We start from the raw sequence: 14,916 nt of genomic DNA on the forward strand, positions 1-14,916 counted from the left end.
GCAGGGGTCCATATTACAGAGCAGGGGGTCCATATTACACAGCAGGGGGTCCCTATTACACAGCAGGGGGTCCATATTACACAGCAGGGGGTCCATATTACAGAGCAGGGGTCCATATTACAGAGCAGGGGTCCATATTACAGAGCAGGGGGTCCATATTACAGAGCAGGGGGTCCATATTACAGAGTAGGGGGTCCATATTACACAGCAGGGGGTCCATATTACAGAGCAGGGGGTCCATATTACAGAGCAGGGGTAATAATAATACATTTTATTTATATAGCGCCAACATATTCCGCAGCACTGTACAATTTATAGGGTTCAGATACAGACATACATAACAAAGAACGTCATTTCACACAATGGGACTGAGGGCCCTGCTCAAAAGAGCTTACAATCTATGAGGTAGAGGGGGTGACACAGGAGGTAGCAGGGGCGGCATTGCTTATACAGGGGTCAGACAATTTTGTGCATTAGGAATTGTGATAGGCTTGTCTGATAAGATGCGTCTTTAGTTTGCGTTTGAAACTGTAGAAGTTGGGAGTTAATCTTATTGTCCGGGGTAGAGCATTCCAGAGAAGTGGTGCAGCTCGGGAGAAGTCTTGTATACGAGCGGGGGAGGTTCTGATAATAGAGGATGGAAGTGTTAGATCATTGAGTGAGCGGAGAGCGGGGGTTGGGCGGTAGACAGAGATGAGGGAGGAAATGTAAGGAGGTGCGGCATTATGGAGAGCCTTGTGGGGGAGGGGGAGAACTTTATATTTTATTCTATAATGAATAGGCAGCCAATGTAGTGACTGGCACAGACCAGAGGCCTCGCTGTAGCGTCTAGCCTGATAGATGAGCCTGGCCGCTGCATTCAGAATAGATTGTAGAGGAGAGAGTTTAGTAAGGGGAAGACGGATTAGTAAGGAGTTACAGTAGTCAAGGCGAGAATGAATCAGAGAGACAATAAGTGTCTTTAGTGTATCTCTGGTAAGGAAAGGGTGTATTCTGGAGATGTTTTTGAGGTGGAGGTGACATGGGGTCCATATTACAGAGCAGGGGGTCCATATTACAGAGCAGGGTGTCCATATTACAGAGCAGGGTGTCCATATTACAGAGCAGGGGGTCCATATTACAGAGCAGGGTGTCCATATTACAGAGCAGGGGGTCCATATTACAAAGCAGGGGGTCCATATTACAGAGCAGGGGGTCCTGTGACCCGGACAGCTGCATAAGTCGTCCGGGTCTTGACCTAGCGTGGTGTCACGCTCCTCTCCTTCCTCCTCCCCCTCCCGGCGACTGACGCTGGCCTGGGCGGGGCTTGACAGCCGTATTTAGGCTCCGGTGCTGGACAGGGACTTCCTCTTTGATCCCCGCCAGCGTCGGAGTAAGAAGACCGCGAGACCGCCAGCATCGATGGCTGAGACTACCCAGCAACAGCAGCTCATGGAGTTACTGCAGCAATGGGTAAGAGATGAGGGGACAGCGTGGCTGGAGTCCCTGCTCACTGTGAGCGGGGAGTCCAGCTTGCCTCCTGCTCCACCGGAGTCGCAGCGGGCGGCCTCCACCCGTCCTAGCAGGACGGCGAGGCCTCCTGTGTGGCTGTCTCCTGATACGACCCCTAGTGCCCAGAGTAGGGCTCCGGCACGGGGGAAGGGCCGCGCACTCTATATCTTGCGCATACCGGGCGGCGCACGAGTTCCCTGTCAGGTAGTGCCGGCACCAGGTCTCGTGGGCGCGGGCCTGCTGAGCACATGGCTACTGTGGCTATGGGGGGTGATGCTCCGCCCCTTTCGGCCATTTTGAGCCATGCGTCCCCTGGGACGGCGACAGCATCCGGTGCCCCTGTTCCTCATGTCCCTGAAGGGAGTGCCCCCTTATGGTGTCCTCCCAGCAGGCCCAGGCCGTGTCAGCTCCAGTGGGGCCTAGTAATCCCATGGTTCTTGCTGTTCCCTTAGCTCCTCCACTGCCGCCGGGTAGATTGGCGCGGTGGTTTGGGAGGGTGGCTGCTGCTCCTGCGGCAGCTGGGTCTGACAGTGCGGCTGTTTCCCATGCTATGGTAGCTGGTGTTTCTCCCCAGGCCTCCTCTGCCGCTCCTTTACCGGCGGGTCTAAGTGCTGCTGCGGCTTCCCCTGATATAGTCCCAGAGAGTAAGGAGGGGTTCTTTGAAGTAGATTATGTGCCCAGGACTCCTCATGTCTTGCCGCGTCCTCACCCCCTTTCATCATCTAGTCGGGCGTGGGAGTCTAGGGCCCGCTCCTACAGGAGCTCTGGGGCTGATGAGGTGTCCTTGCGGTCTGGTCGGTCCCGTCGTTACCGTAGTTGGTCCAGATCTCTGAGTCGGCGCAGGCATCGTGAGTCTCGGTATGATAGGCGTAGGTCGGAGTCCTGTTCGACTTCATCGTCTCGGGGTTCGTGCAGGTCACGTCGCTCGCACTATAGCAGGAGTTCCAGGAAGCGGAGTGGGAGAAGTGACTATGGTTCCGCCCAGGGCGATCCAGTCGTGCCTGCTGTTGCGGTACCTGAGCCTGCTCCTGTATCAGCTCCGCTGCCTCCATCCCTGGTAGTTTCGGCGCAGCCTCCAGTGATTCCGGCTGGTGAGTTCACTTGGTTACAGGCTTGGTCTTCGCAGATGCCACCGGCTGGTGGCGATATGTTAGATATTCTAAAAGCCATGGTTACACAGTTGGAAGGTAGGGGGCAGTCACTTGCTTCCCCAGGGGCGGTAGTGACGCAGCCTGAGCCGGTTCCCCCTCCTTCAGGTTTGCGATTTAGAGATTCTTATTTCTGTGCTGTGACTCCGCTGGGTACTCATGTATCGGCTGAGCTTAGGCACAAGATTACGAGTGGTGAATATATTGATATTTGGCTTTTGTTGTCTCCTGAACAAGTCATGGTAGATAGAGAAAGGGGGTTTGGTCGGGGTGATGACAGAAAGCCAAGAGTGGCTAAAACATTTTCGAAATTGGTTGCAAGCCTTTGCGATATATTCTTGCATTCTCTGTCAGTCGGCTCCTGAAGTGGCGGCTGAGCTATTTGTGTACTTGGAGACTATTTTTCAGCTCACAAACTCTATGGGGGAATGGCATGGTGGAAGTACGATGAGGAGTTCCGGCGTCGGTTGGCGCTTCAGCCGGAGGTCGGTTGGGCTTCTAAAGCCACCGACATCTGGATTCAACTGATGCTCTCGCCGAAGCCAGTAGCTTCTCCCTTTCCATCCGCAGCTGCGGGGGGAGCTGGTCCTCCCTCCGCGGCCGTTCGCAGACCTGGTGCCTGCTGGATGTTTAATGAAGGGCACTGTCGCTTCTTCGCATCATGCCGCTACGAGTGTTCAGTGAGGTCGCGGTGATTGGAAGATCCTCCCAGGCCCCTGTGGTGCTGGTGTTTCATGCGGGTGGCAACGATTTAGGTGTGGTACGCTTGTCCGAACTGATATCGTTGATCCGCTCGGATTTGGATCGGTTTCCAGCGTTCTTCCCTGATGTGGTGATTGTCTGGTCGGAGGTGGTGCCCAGGGCCCGCTGGCGAGATGCTCGTGATCCAGCGGCTTTGGAACGGGCCAGACGACTTCTTAACTTGCGGGTGTCGCGACATCTGCACTCCCATGCTGGGGTGGTGGTTAGGCACAGACAGCTGGAGGGTGATAACCAGGCGCTGCTCCGCAGAGATGGTGTCCATTTGACCGATATTGGGCTAGATATTTTCTTGTCTGGGCTTCAGGATGGGATTGAGCAGGTGTTGTTTATGCTCTTGGAGGGGGGGGTCGGACCCCTTTGTAGGTTTACATCAGGTTCCGGTGGCGGGACCTTGCGCCTCCCCTCCTAGCTTTTGGTTATCTGGAGTAGAAGATGAGAGGCGCGTCACCCGCTGAACATCAAGCACATGCACACTGCCGGCGGTGGTGGCGCATTCTGGTGACGCGACTTGTCTTGAAATAGAGGGGGGTAGCAGGGTTCTGCTGATGTGTTTATTTAATAAAGCTGTGGCCGACCCCCACAATTTTCACCCAAGAGAGTGTTGTGGGTCCATATTACAGAGCAGGGTGTCCATATTACAGAGCAGGGGTCCATATTACAGAGCAGGGGGTCCATATTACAGAGCAGGGGGTCCATATTACAGAGCAGGGGGTCCATATTACAGAGCAGGGGGCCCATATTACAGAGCAGGGGGCCCATATTACAGAGCAGGGGGCCCATATTACACAGCAGGGGGTCCATATTACACAGCAGGGGGTCCATATTACACAGCAGGGGGTCCATATTACAGAGCAGGGGGTCCATATTACAGAGCAGGGGGCCCATATTACAGAGCAGGGGGTCCATATTACAGAGCAGGGGGTCCATATTACACAGCAGGGGGTCCATATTACAGAGCAGGGGGTCCATATTACAGAGCAGGGGGTCCATATTACAGAGCAGGGGGTCCATATTACAGAGCAGGGGGTCCATATTACAGTGCAGGGTGTCCATATTACACAGCAGGGGGTCCATATTACAGAGCAGGGGGTCCATATTACAGAGCAGGGTGTTCATATTACAGAGCAGGGGGTCCATATTACAGAGCAGGGCGTCCATATTACACAGCAGGGGGTCCATATTACAGAGCAGGGTGTCTGTATTTGCAGATGATACTAAACTTTTTAAGGAAATCAATAATGAGGAGGATAGTAGAATATTACAGGGGGATCTAAGGAAACTGGAAGCATGGGGGGGGCGGAGACTTGGCAAATGAAGTTTAATGTAGATAAATGTAAGGTAACGCACTTTGGTCGGCGTAATATAATGTCTGACTATGGACTTAATAGTAAATTACTGGGTAAGGGTGCATTCACACTACGGATATGGTGACTGATTCTGAATGTAAAATCACGTTTAGAATCAGCAGCGTATAAAGCAGTTCCCATTCATTTCTACGGGAGCCGGCATATGAGCGCTGCCCATAGAAATGAATGGGAAGTGTTCGGCAGCCCTGCCGTAGCGCCGGCGTGTACGGCTGTGATACATGCTGGCGTTACGCAGTGTGAATGCACCCTAAGACTGCCAATGAGAGAGACTTAGGGATTTTGGGGGACAGTAAGCTTACCTGTAGTGACCAGTGTCAGGCAGCTGCTGCCAAGGCAAATACAATTATGGGATGCATCAAAAGAGGTCGAGATTGTCATGACAAGGACATAGTTCTATCTCTATACAAATCACTGGTGCGGCCACACTTAGAATATTATTAGGGGAATGGCGGGACTGGAGGACAACGAGAGGTTAACAGACTGGGGGTTATTCAGTTTAGAGAAAAGTCTCTCCGGGGAGATCTAATAACAATGTACAAATACATGAAGGGACAATACAAAGAACTTTCTAAGGATATTATTACACCTAGACCAGTGACCGTGACAAGGGGATGTCCTCTACATCTAGACCAGTGACCGTGACAAGGGGACGTCCTCTACACCTAGACCAGTGACAGTGACCAGGGGATGTCCTCTACACCTAGACCAGTGACAGTGACAAGGGGACGTCCTCTACACCTAGACCAGTGACAGTAACAAGGGGATGTCCTCTACACCTAGACCAGTGACCGTGACAAGGGGACGTCCTCTACACCTAGACCAGTGACAGTGACCAGGGGATGTCCTCTACACCTAGACCAGTGACAGTGACAAGGGGACGTCCTCTACACCTAGACCGGTGACAAGGGGACGTCCTCTACACCTAGACCAGTGACAGTGACAAGGGGACGTCCTCTACACCTAGACCAGTGACAGTGACAAGGGGACGTGCTCTACACCTAGACCAGTGACAATGATAAGAGGACGTCCTCTACACCTAGACCAGTGACCGTGACAAGGAGACGTCCTCTACACCTAGACCGGTGACAGTGACAAGGGGACGTCCTCTACACCTAGACCAGTGACAGTGACCAGGGGATGTCCTCTACACCTAGACCAGTGACAATGACAAGGGGACGTCCTCTACACCTAGACCAGTGACAAGGGGACGTCCTCTACACCTAGACCAGTGACAGTGACAAGGGGACGTCCTCTACACCTAGACCAGTGACAAGGGGACGTCCTCTACACCTAGACCAGTGACAGTGACAAGGGGACGTCCTCTACACCTAGACCAGTGACAGTGACAAGGGGACGTGCTCTACACCTAGACCAGTGACAATGATAAGAGGACGTCCTCTACACCTAGACCAGTGACAGTGACAAGGGGACGTCCTCTACACCTAGACCAGTGACAGTGACCAGGGGACGTCCTCTACACCTAGACCGGTAACAGTGACAAGGGGACGTCCTCTACACCTAGACCTGTGACAGTGACCAGGGGACGTCCTCTACACCTAGACCTGTGACAGTGACCAGGGGACGTCCTCTACACCTAGACCAGTGACAGTGACAAGGGGACGTCCTCTACACCTAGACCAGTGACAATGATAAGAGGACGTCCTCTACACCTAGACCAGTGACAGTGACCAGGGGACGTCCTCTACACCTAGACCGGTGACAGTGACAAGGGGACGTCCTCTACACCTAGACCTGTGACAGTGACCAGGGGACGTCCTCTACACCTAGACCTGTGACAGTGACCAGGGGACGTCCTCTACACCTAGACCAGTGACAGTGACAAGGGGACGTCCTCTACACCTAGACCAGTGACAGTGACAAGGGGACGTCCTCTACACCTAGACCGGTGACAGTGACAAGGAGACGTCCTCTACACCTAGACCAGTGACAGTGACAAGGGGACGTCCTCTACACCTAGACCGGTGACAGTGACAAGGGGACGTCCTCTACACCTAGACCGGTGACAGTGACAAGGAGACGTCCTCTACACCTAGACCAGTGACAGTGACAAGGGGACGTCCTCTACACCTAGACCAGTGACAATGATAAGAGGACGTCCTCTACACCTAGACCAGTGACAGTGACCAGGGGACGTCCTCTACACCTAGACCGGTGACAGTGACAAGGGGACGTCCTCTACACCTAGACCTGTGACAGTGACCAGGGGACGTCCTCTACACCTAGACCAGTGACAGTGACAAGGGGACGTCCTCTACACCTAGACCAGTGACAGTGACAAGGGGACGTCCTCTACACCTAGACCGGTGACAGTGACAAGGGGACGTCCTCTACACCTAGACCGGTGACAGTGACAAGGAGACGTCCTCTACACCTAGACCAGTGACAGTGACAAGGGGACGTCCTCTACACCTAGACCGGTGACAGTGACAAGGAGACGTCCTCTACACCTAGACCAGTGACAGTGACAAGGGGACGTCCTCTACACCTAGACCGGTGACAGTGACAAGGGGACGTCCTCTACACCTAGACCGGTGACAGTGACAAGGGGACGTCCTCTACACCTAGACCGGTGACAGTGACAAGGGGACGTCCTCTACACCTAGACCGGTGACAGTGACAAGGAGACGTCCTCTACACCTAGACCAGTGACAAGGGGGCGTCCTCTACACCTAGACCAGTGACAGTGACAAGGGGATGTCCTCTACACCTAGACCGGTGACAGTGACAAGGGGACGTCCTCTACACCTAGACCGGTGACAGTGACAAGGAGACGTCCTCTACACCTAGACCAGTGACAGTGACCAGGGGACGTCCTCTACACCTAGACCAGTGACAGTGACAAGGTGACGTCCTCTACACCTAGGCCAGTGACAGTGACAAGGGGACGTCCTCTACACCTAGACCAGTGACAGTGACAAGGGGACGTCCTCTACACGTAGACCAGTGACAGTAACAAGGGGACGTCCTCTACACCTAGACCGGTGACAGTGACAAGGGGACGTCCTCTACACCTAGACTGGTGAAAATGACAAGGGGACGTCCTCTACACCTAGACCGGTGACAGTGACAAGGGTACGTCCTCTACACCTAGACCAGTGACAGCGACAAGGGGACGTCCTCTACACCTAGACCAGTGACAGTGACAAGGGGACGTCCTCTACACCTAGACCAGTGACAGTGACAAGAGGACGTCCTCTACACCTAGACCAGTGACAAGGGGACATCCTCTACACCTAGACCAGTGATAAGGGGACGTCCTCTACACCTAGACCAGTGACAGTGACAAGGGGACGTCCTCTACACCTAGATCGGTAACAGTGACAAGAGGACGTCCTCTACACCTAGACCAGTGACAGTGACAAGGGGACGTCCTCTACACCTAGATCGGTAACAGTGACAAGAGGACGTCCTCTACACCTAGACCGGTGACAGTGACAAGGGGACGTCCTCTACACCTAGACCGGTGACAGTGACAAGGGGACGTCCTCTACACCTAGACCAGTGACAGTGACAAGGGGACGTCCTCTACACCTAGACCAGTGACAGTGACAAGGGGACGTCCTCTACACCTAGACCGGTGACAGTGACAAGGGGACGTCCTCTACACCTACACCAATGACAGTGACAAGGGGACGTCTGCTACACCTAGACCGGTGACAATGACAAGGGGACATCCTCTACACCTAGACCAGTGACAGTAACAAGGGGACCTCCTCTACACCTAGACCAGTGACAGTAACAAGGGGACGTCCTCTACACCTAGACCAGTGACCGTGACAAGGGGACGTCCTCTACACCTAGACCGGTGACAGTGACAAGGGGACGTCCTCTACACCTAGACCGGTGACAGTGACAAGGGGACGTCCTCTACACCTAGACCAGTGACAGTGACAAGGGGACGTCCTCTACACCTAGACCAGTGACAAGGGGACGTCCTCTACACCTAGACTGGTGACAGTGACAAGGGGACGTCCTCTACACCTAGATCGGTGACAGTGACAAGGGGACGTCCTCTACACCTAGACCAGTGACAGCGACAAGGGGACGTCCTCTACACCTAGACCAGTGACAGTGACAAGGGGACGTCCTCTACACCTAGACCAGTGACAGTGACAAGAGGACGTCCTCTACACCTAGACCAGTGGCAAGGGGACATCCTCTACACCTAGACCAGTGATAAGGGGACGTCCTCTACACCTAGACCGGTGACAGTGACAAGGGGACATCCTCTACACCTAGATCGGTAACAGTGACAGGAGGACGTCCTCTACACCTAGACCGGTGACAGTGACAAGGGGACGTCCTCTAGACCGGTGACAGTGACAAGGGGACGTCCTCTACACCTAGACCGGTGACAGTGACAAGGGGACGTCCTCTACACCTAGACCGGTGACAGTGACAAGGGGACGTCCTCTACACCTAGACCGGTGACAGTGACAAGGGGACGTCCTCTACAGCTAGACCGGTGACAGTGACAAGGGGACGTCCTCTACACCTAGACCGGTGACAGTGACAAGGGGACGTCCTCTACACCTAGACCGGTGACAGTGACAAGGGGACGTCCTCTACACCTAGACCGGTGACAGTGACAAGGGGACGTCCTCTACACCTAGACCAGTGACAGTGACAAGGGGACGTCCTCTACACCTAGACCGGTGACAGTGACAAGAGGACGTCCTCTACACCTAGACCGGTGACAGTGACAAGGGGACGTCCTCTACACCTAGACCGGTGACAGTGACAAGGGGACGTCCTCTACACCTAGACCAGTGACAGTGACAAGGGGACGTCCTCTACACCTAGACCAGTGACAGTGACAAGGGGACGTCCGCTACACCTAGACCGGTGACAATGACAAGGGGACATCCTCTACACCTAGACCAGTGACAGTAACAAGGGGACGTCCTCTACACCTAGACCAGTGACAGTGACAAGGGGACGTCCTCTACACCTAGACCAGTGACAGTGACAAGGGGACGTCCGCTACACCTAGACCAGTGACAATGACAAGGGGACGTCCTCTACACCTAGACCAGTGACAGTAACAAGGGGATGTCCTCTACACCTAGACCAGTGACAGTGACAAGGGGACGTCCTCTACACCTAGACCAGTGACAGTGACAAGGGGACGTCCTCTACACCTAGACCAGTGACAGTGACAAGGGGACGTCCTTTACATCTAGACCGGTGACAGTGACAAGGGGACGTCCTCTACACCTAGACCGGTGACAGTGACAAGGGGACGTCCTCTACACCTAGACCGGTGACAGTGACAAGAGGACGTCCTCTACACCTAGACCGGTGACAGTGACAAGGGGACGTCCTCTACACCTAGACCAATGACAGTGACAAGGGGACGTCCGCTACACCTAGACCGGTGACAATGACAAGGGGACATCCTCTACACCTAGACCAGTGACAGTAACAAGGGGACGTCCTCTACACCTAGACCAGTGACAGTAACAAGGGGACGTCCTCTACACCTAGACCAGTGACAGTGACAAGGGGATGTCCTCTACACCTAGACCATTCACAGTGACAAGGGGACGTCCTCTACACCTAGACCGGTGACAGTGACAAGGGTACGTCCTCTACACCTAGACCAGTGACAGTGACAAGGGGACGTCCTGTACACCTAGACCAGTGACAAGGGGACGTCCTCTACACCTAGACCAGTGACAAGGGGACGTCCTCTACACCTAGACCGGTGACAGTGACAAGGGGACGTCCTCTACACCTAGATCGGTAACAGTGACAAGAGGACGTCCTCTACACCTAGACCAGTGACAGTAACAAGGGGACGTCCTCTACACCTAGACCGGTGACAGTGACAAGGGGACGTCCTCTACACCTAGACCGGTGAAAATGACAAGGGGACGTCCTCTACACCTAGACCGGTGACAGTGACAAGGGGACGTCCTCTACACCTAGACCAGTGACAGCGACAAGGGGACGTCCTCTACACCTAGACCTGTGACAGTGACAAGGGGACGTCCTCTACACCTAGACCAGTGACAGTGACAAGAGGACGTCCTCTACACCTAGACCAGTGACAAGGGGACATCCTCTACACCTAGACCAGTGATAAGGGGACGTCCTCTACACCTAGACCAGTGACAGTGACAAGGGGACGTCCTCTACACCTAGACCGGTGACAGTGACAAGGGGACATCCTCTACACCTAGACCAGTGACAGTGACAAGGGGACATCCTCTACACCTAGACCAGTGACAGTGACAAGGGGACGTCCTCTACACCTAGACCGGTGACAGTGACAAGGGGACGTCCTCTACACCTAGACCAATGACAGTGACAAGGGGACGTCTGCTACACCTAGACCGGTGACAATGACAAGGGGACATCCTCTACACCTAGACCAGTGACAGTAACAAGGGGACGTCCTCTACACCTAGACCAGTGACAGTAACAAGGGGACGTCCTCTACACCTAGACTGGTGACAGTGACAAGGGGACGTCCTCTACACCTAGATCGGTGACAGAGACAAGGGGACGTCCTCTACACCTAGACCAGTGACAGCGACAAGGGGACGTCCTCTACACCTAGACCAGTGACAGTGACAAGGGGACGTCCTCTACACCTAGACCAGTGACAGTGACAAGAGGACGTCCTCTACACCTAGACCAGTGGCAAGGGGACATCCTCTACACCTAGACCAGTGATAAGGGGACGTCCTCTACACCTAGACCAGTGACAGTGACAAGGGGACGTCTGCTACACCTAGACCGGTGACAATGACAAGGGGACATCCTCTACACCTAGACCAGTGACAGTGACAAGGGGACGTCCTCTACACCTAGACCAGTGACAGTGACAAGAAGACGTCCTCTACACCTAGACCAGTGACAAGGGGACGTCCTCTACACCTAGACCAGTGACAGTGACAAGGGGACGTCCTCTACACCTAGACCAGTGACAGTGACAAGAGGACGTCCTCTACACCTAGACCGGTGACAGTGACAAGGGGACGTCCTCTACATCTAGACCTTTGACAGTGACAAGAGGACGTCCTCTACACCTAGACCAGTGACAGTGACAAGGGGACGTCCTCTACACCTAGACCGGTGACAGTGACAAGAGGACGTCCTCTACACCTAGACCAGTGACAGTGACAAGGGGACGTCCTCTACACCTAGGCCAGTGACAAGAGACGTCCTCTACACCTAGACCAGTGACAGTGACAAGGGGACGTCCTCTACTCCTAGACCAGTGACAAGAGGACGTCCTCTACACCTAGACCAGTGACAAGGGGACGTCCTCTACACCTAGACCAGTGACAAGGGGACGTCCTCTACACCTAGACCTGTGACAAGGGGAGGTCCTCTACACCTAGACCAGTGACAAGGGGACATCCGCTACGTCTGGAGGAGAGAAGGTGTCACCAGAACCATAGAAGGGGATTCTTCACAGTAAGAGCAGCGAGGCTCTGGAACTCTCTACCCCAGGAAGTGGTGATGGCGGATTCATTAAACAAGTCCATAGTGGGCCTGGATGACTTTCTTGAAGAGAATAATATAACAGGTTATGGACTCTAGATTGTAAGGACACGTTGATCCAGGGTTTTTATACTGACTGCCAGATTTGGAGTTGGGAAGGAATTTTTTCCCCTGAAATGGGACAATTGGCTGGAGCCTCATGGGGTAACATCTACTATGTAACTATGTATTCTCTTCACCATGCAGTTTCCATCATGTATTGGTGAATTTCCTTATTTTCTCACATATTGGTCTCATACACGATAATTAGAGATGAGCGAACAGCGTTTGATTGAATATCAGGCTGTTCGAGATATTCGATTCCAATCAAATAACATGCGGCAAACGCAGTAAAAATTTGTATCCCCTCCCACCTTTCTCTGGCGCTTTTTTTTGCACCAATAACTGTGCAGGGGAGGTGGGACAGGAACTACGACAACCGAGGCATTGAAAAAAAATTGGAAAAAGCCATTGGCTGCCAAAATCAGGTGACCTCGGAGTTATAAGAATAGTGGCTGCCATCTTCGTCTTATTTGTGGCTAGGAGACATAGGGATAGAGATCTGCTGAGGGCGAGAGAGGGATGAACTTCTGCTAGGCAGGAAAAACTGAAGAACAGCTCTTCTCAGCGTTATATACTGCAGGGAGAGGAGTCGGTAAGACGCTCAATCCATGGAAATGCGGCTGGGGAGCAAGGTTGCCATCAACCAACAGTGTCTCCCGTGCCTACAGCTCTGCGGCAGCAAGCATTGCGCTTCCCCATAGTCCCCGGCTTGATGGCCACATTAAGTAGGGTGCAGGGTACAACACTAACCAGGCCCGAGCACCAGGAAGGGGTGTTACAATGGCTGGCGGACAATGCTTCCAGCACATTCTCCACCAGCCAGTCAGCCTCTACCTCAACTCCTCCTCCTACCCAACAGTCTGGTCCTCCTTCCTCACAACATGCCCAATCTTCCCAGCAAAGTAATCCCACCTTTCCTACCTCCCAGGAGCTGTATTCGGGTCCATTCACTGTCCCTTTCTCTGTCCCTCCACTTCTCGAATCCCGGGAGCTAACAGATAAGTTGCTGTGTCCTGATGCCCATACACTGGAGCATCCGCCATCTCCTGTTGATTTTGTTGTTGTTGACCAGCAACCCACCTTCAGTGACGATGACGAGACAGTTGCCATCAGGGCAGCCTGGTGCCATGTGCAGGTGGAGGAGCCAAGAGAGGAAATGGAAGAGGAGGTGGTGGACCACGAGGACAATGACCCGACCTGGACAGGGGGGATGTCAAGTGGGGAGAGCAGTGGAGATGTGGAGGGAAGTGCAGCACCAAAGAGGGTGGCTAGAGGCAGAGGCATGTCCAGAGGCAGAGGACAGCTGGTTCACCGAAGCCAGGCCACAGCCAGCAGGGCCCAAATTATTCCCTCTTCTAGCCAGCCTAGAAAAACTCCCCCATTGAGGCCATGGTCTTCGGTGGTGTGGAGATTTTTCAATGTATGTGCAGAGGACAAATATAGTGCGGTTTGCACACTTTGCAACTCAAAAGTGAGTAGGGACTCTGAAAAGAGCAACCTCACAACCACTGCCATGCGCCGTCATTTGGAAGGCAAGCACTGGGCTCAGTGGCAGAGAGCAAACGCAGGACTATTGTCGTCTGGCATTGTCACCACTACAGTCCAGACCAGCAGCCAGGAAACCTCCACCACTTTGGGGACTTCTCCCTCATCCTCCCCTTTTCCTGTCTCAGCTCCTTCTCCTGCACCATCATGCACCTCTTCCCAGCAACCCACCATCTCCCAGACGTTTGAGCGCAGACAAAAATACAGCGCTACCCACCCTCATGCACAAGCCTTAAACGTGCACATCTCCAAACTCCTGGCCCAGGAGATGTTGCCGTTCCGGCTTGTGAAAACTCAGGCCTTCCGTGACCTGATGGCAAGTGCAGCACCTCGCTATGCTGTCCCTAGCCGTCACTACTTCTCCTGCTGTGCCATCCCCACCTTGCACCAGCACATATCACGCACCATCAGGCGGTCACTAAGTTCTGCGCTTTGCACAAAGGTCCACTTAACCACCGACGCGTGGGCAAGTGCATGCGGACAGGGACGCTACATTTCACTGACGGCACACTGGGTGAATGTAGTTGAGGCTGGGACGGGGTCACAAACTGGGGCGGCCTACCTCATCTCCCCGCCCAACATTCCTTGCAGGGGCTCTGAACCACCACCGTCCTCCTCCTAAGCCTCCGCCGTCACATCGCGCCCAGCTACCTGCTGAAAACGCTGCAGCGCTGGTGTGGGGAGACGTCAGCAGGCCGTGCTGAAGCTCATCAGCTTGGAGGACAGACATCACACTGCCTCCGAGGTGAGGGATGCCCTCCTTGATGAGACGTCAATATGGCTTTCACCGCTGCACCTGGGCCCAGGCATGGTCGTGTGTGATAATGGCCGCAACCTGGTAGCGGCTCTGGAGCTTGCCAACCTCCGACACGTTCCATGCCTGGCCCATGTGTTCAATTCAGTGGTGCAACGGTTTTTAAAAACGTACCCTGTGTGAGCAGCAGAGACCCTTGATGGAGTACCATCTCCAAAACCCAAGGGTTCCTCAGATTCAGCTCCTGCAGTTTCTGCACCATGAGTGGCCG

General features: G+C 54.0%; 1 protein-coding gene across 1 annotated transcript in view; it reads right to left on the minus strand.

The window, feature by feature from the left end:
• Window positions 1-14,916, minus strand: part of LOC142198394 (uncharacterized) — a 1,100,421-nt gene that overhangs the window by 760,539 nt on the left and 324,966 nt on the right. The window lies entirely within an intron of this gene.

Source organism: Leptodactylus fuscus, chromosome 3 (assembly GCF_031893055.1).
Source record: "Leptodactylus fuscus isolate aLepFus1 chromosome 3, aLepFus1.hap2, whole genome shotgun sequence".
Lineage (NCBI taxonomy): Eukaryota > Metazoa > Chordata > Amphibia > Anura > Leptodactylidae > Leptodactylus > Leptodactylus fuscus.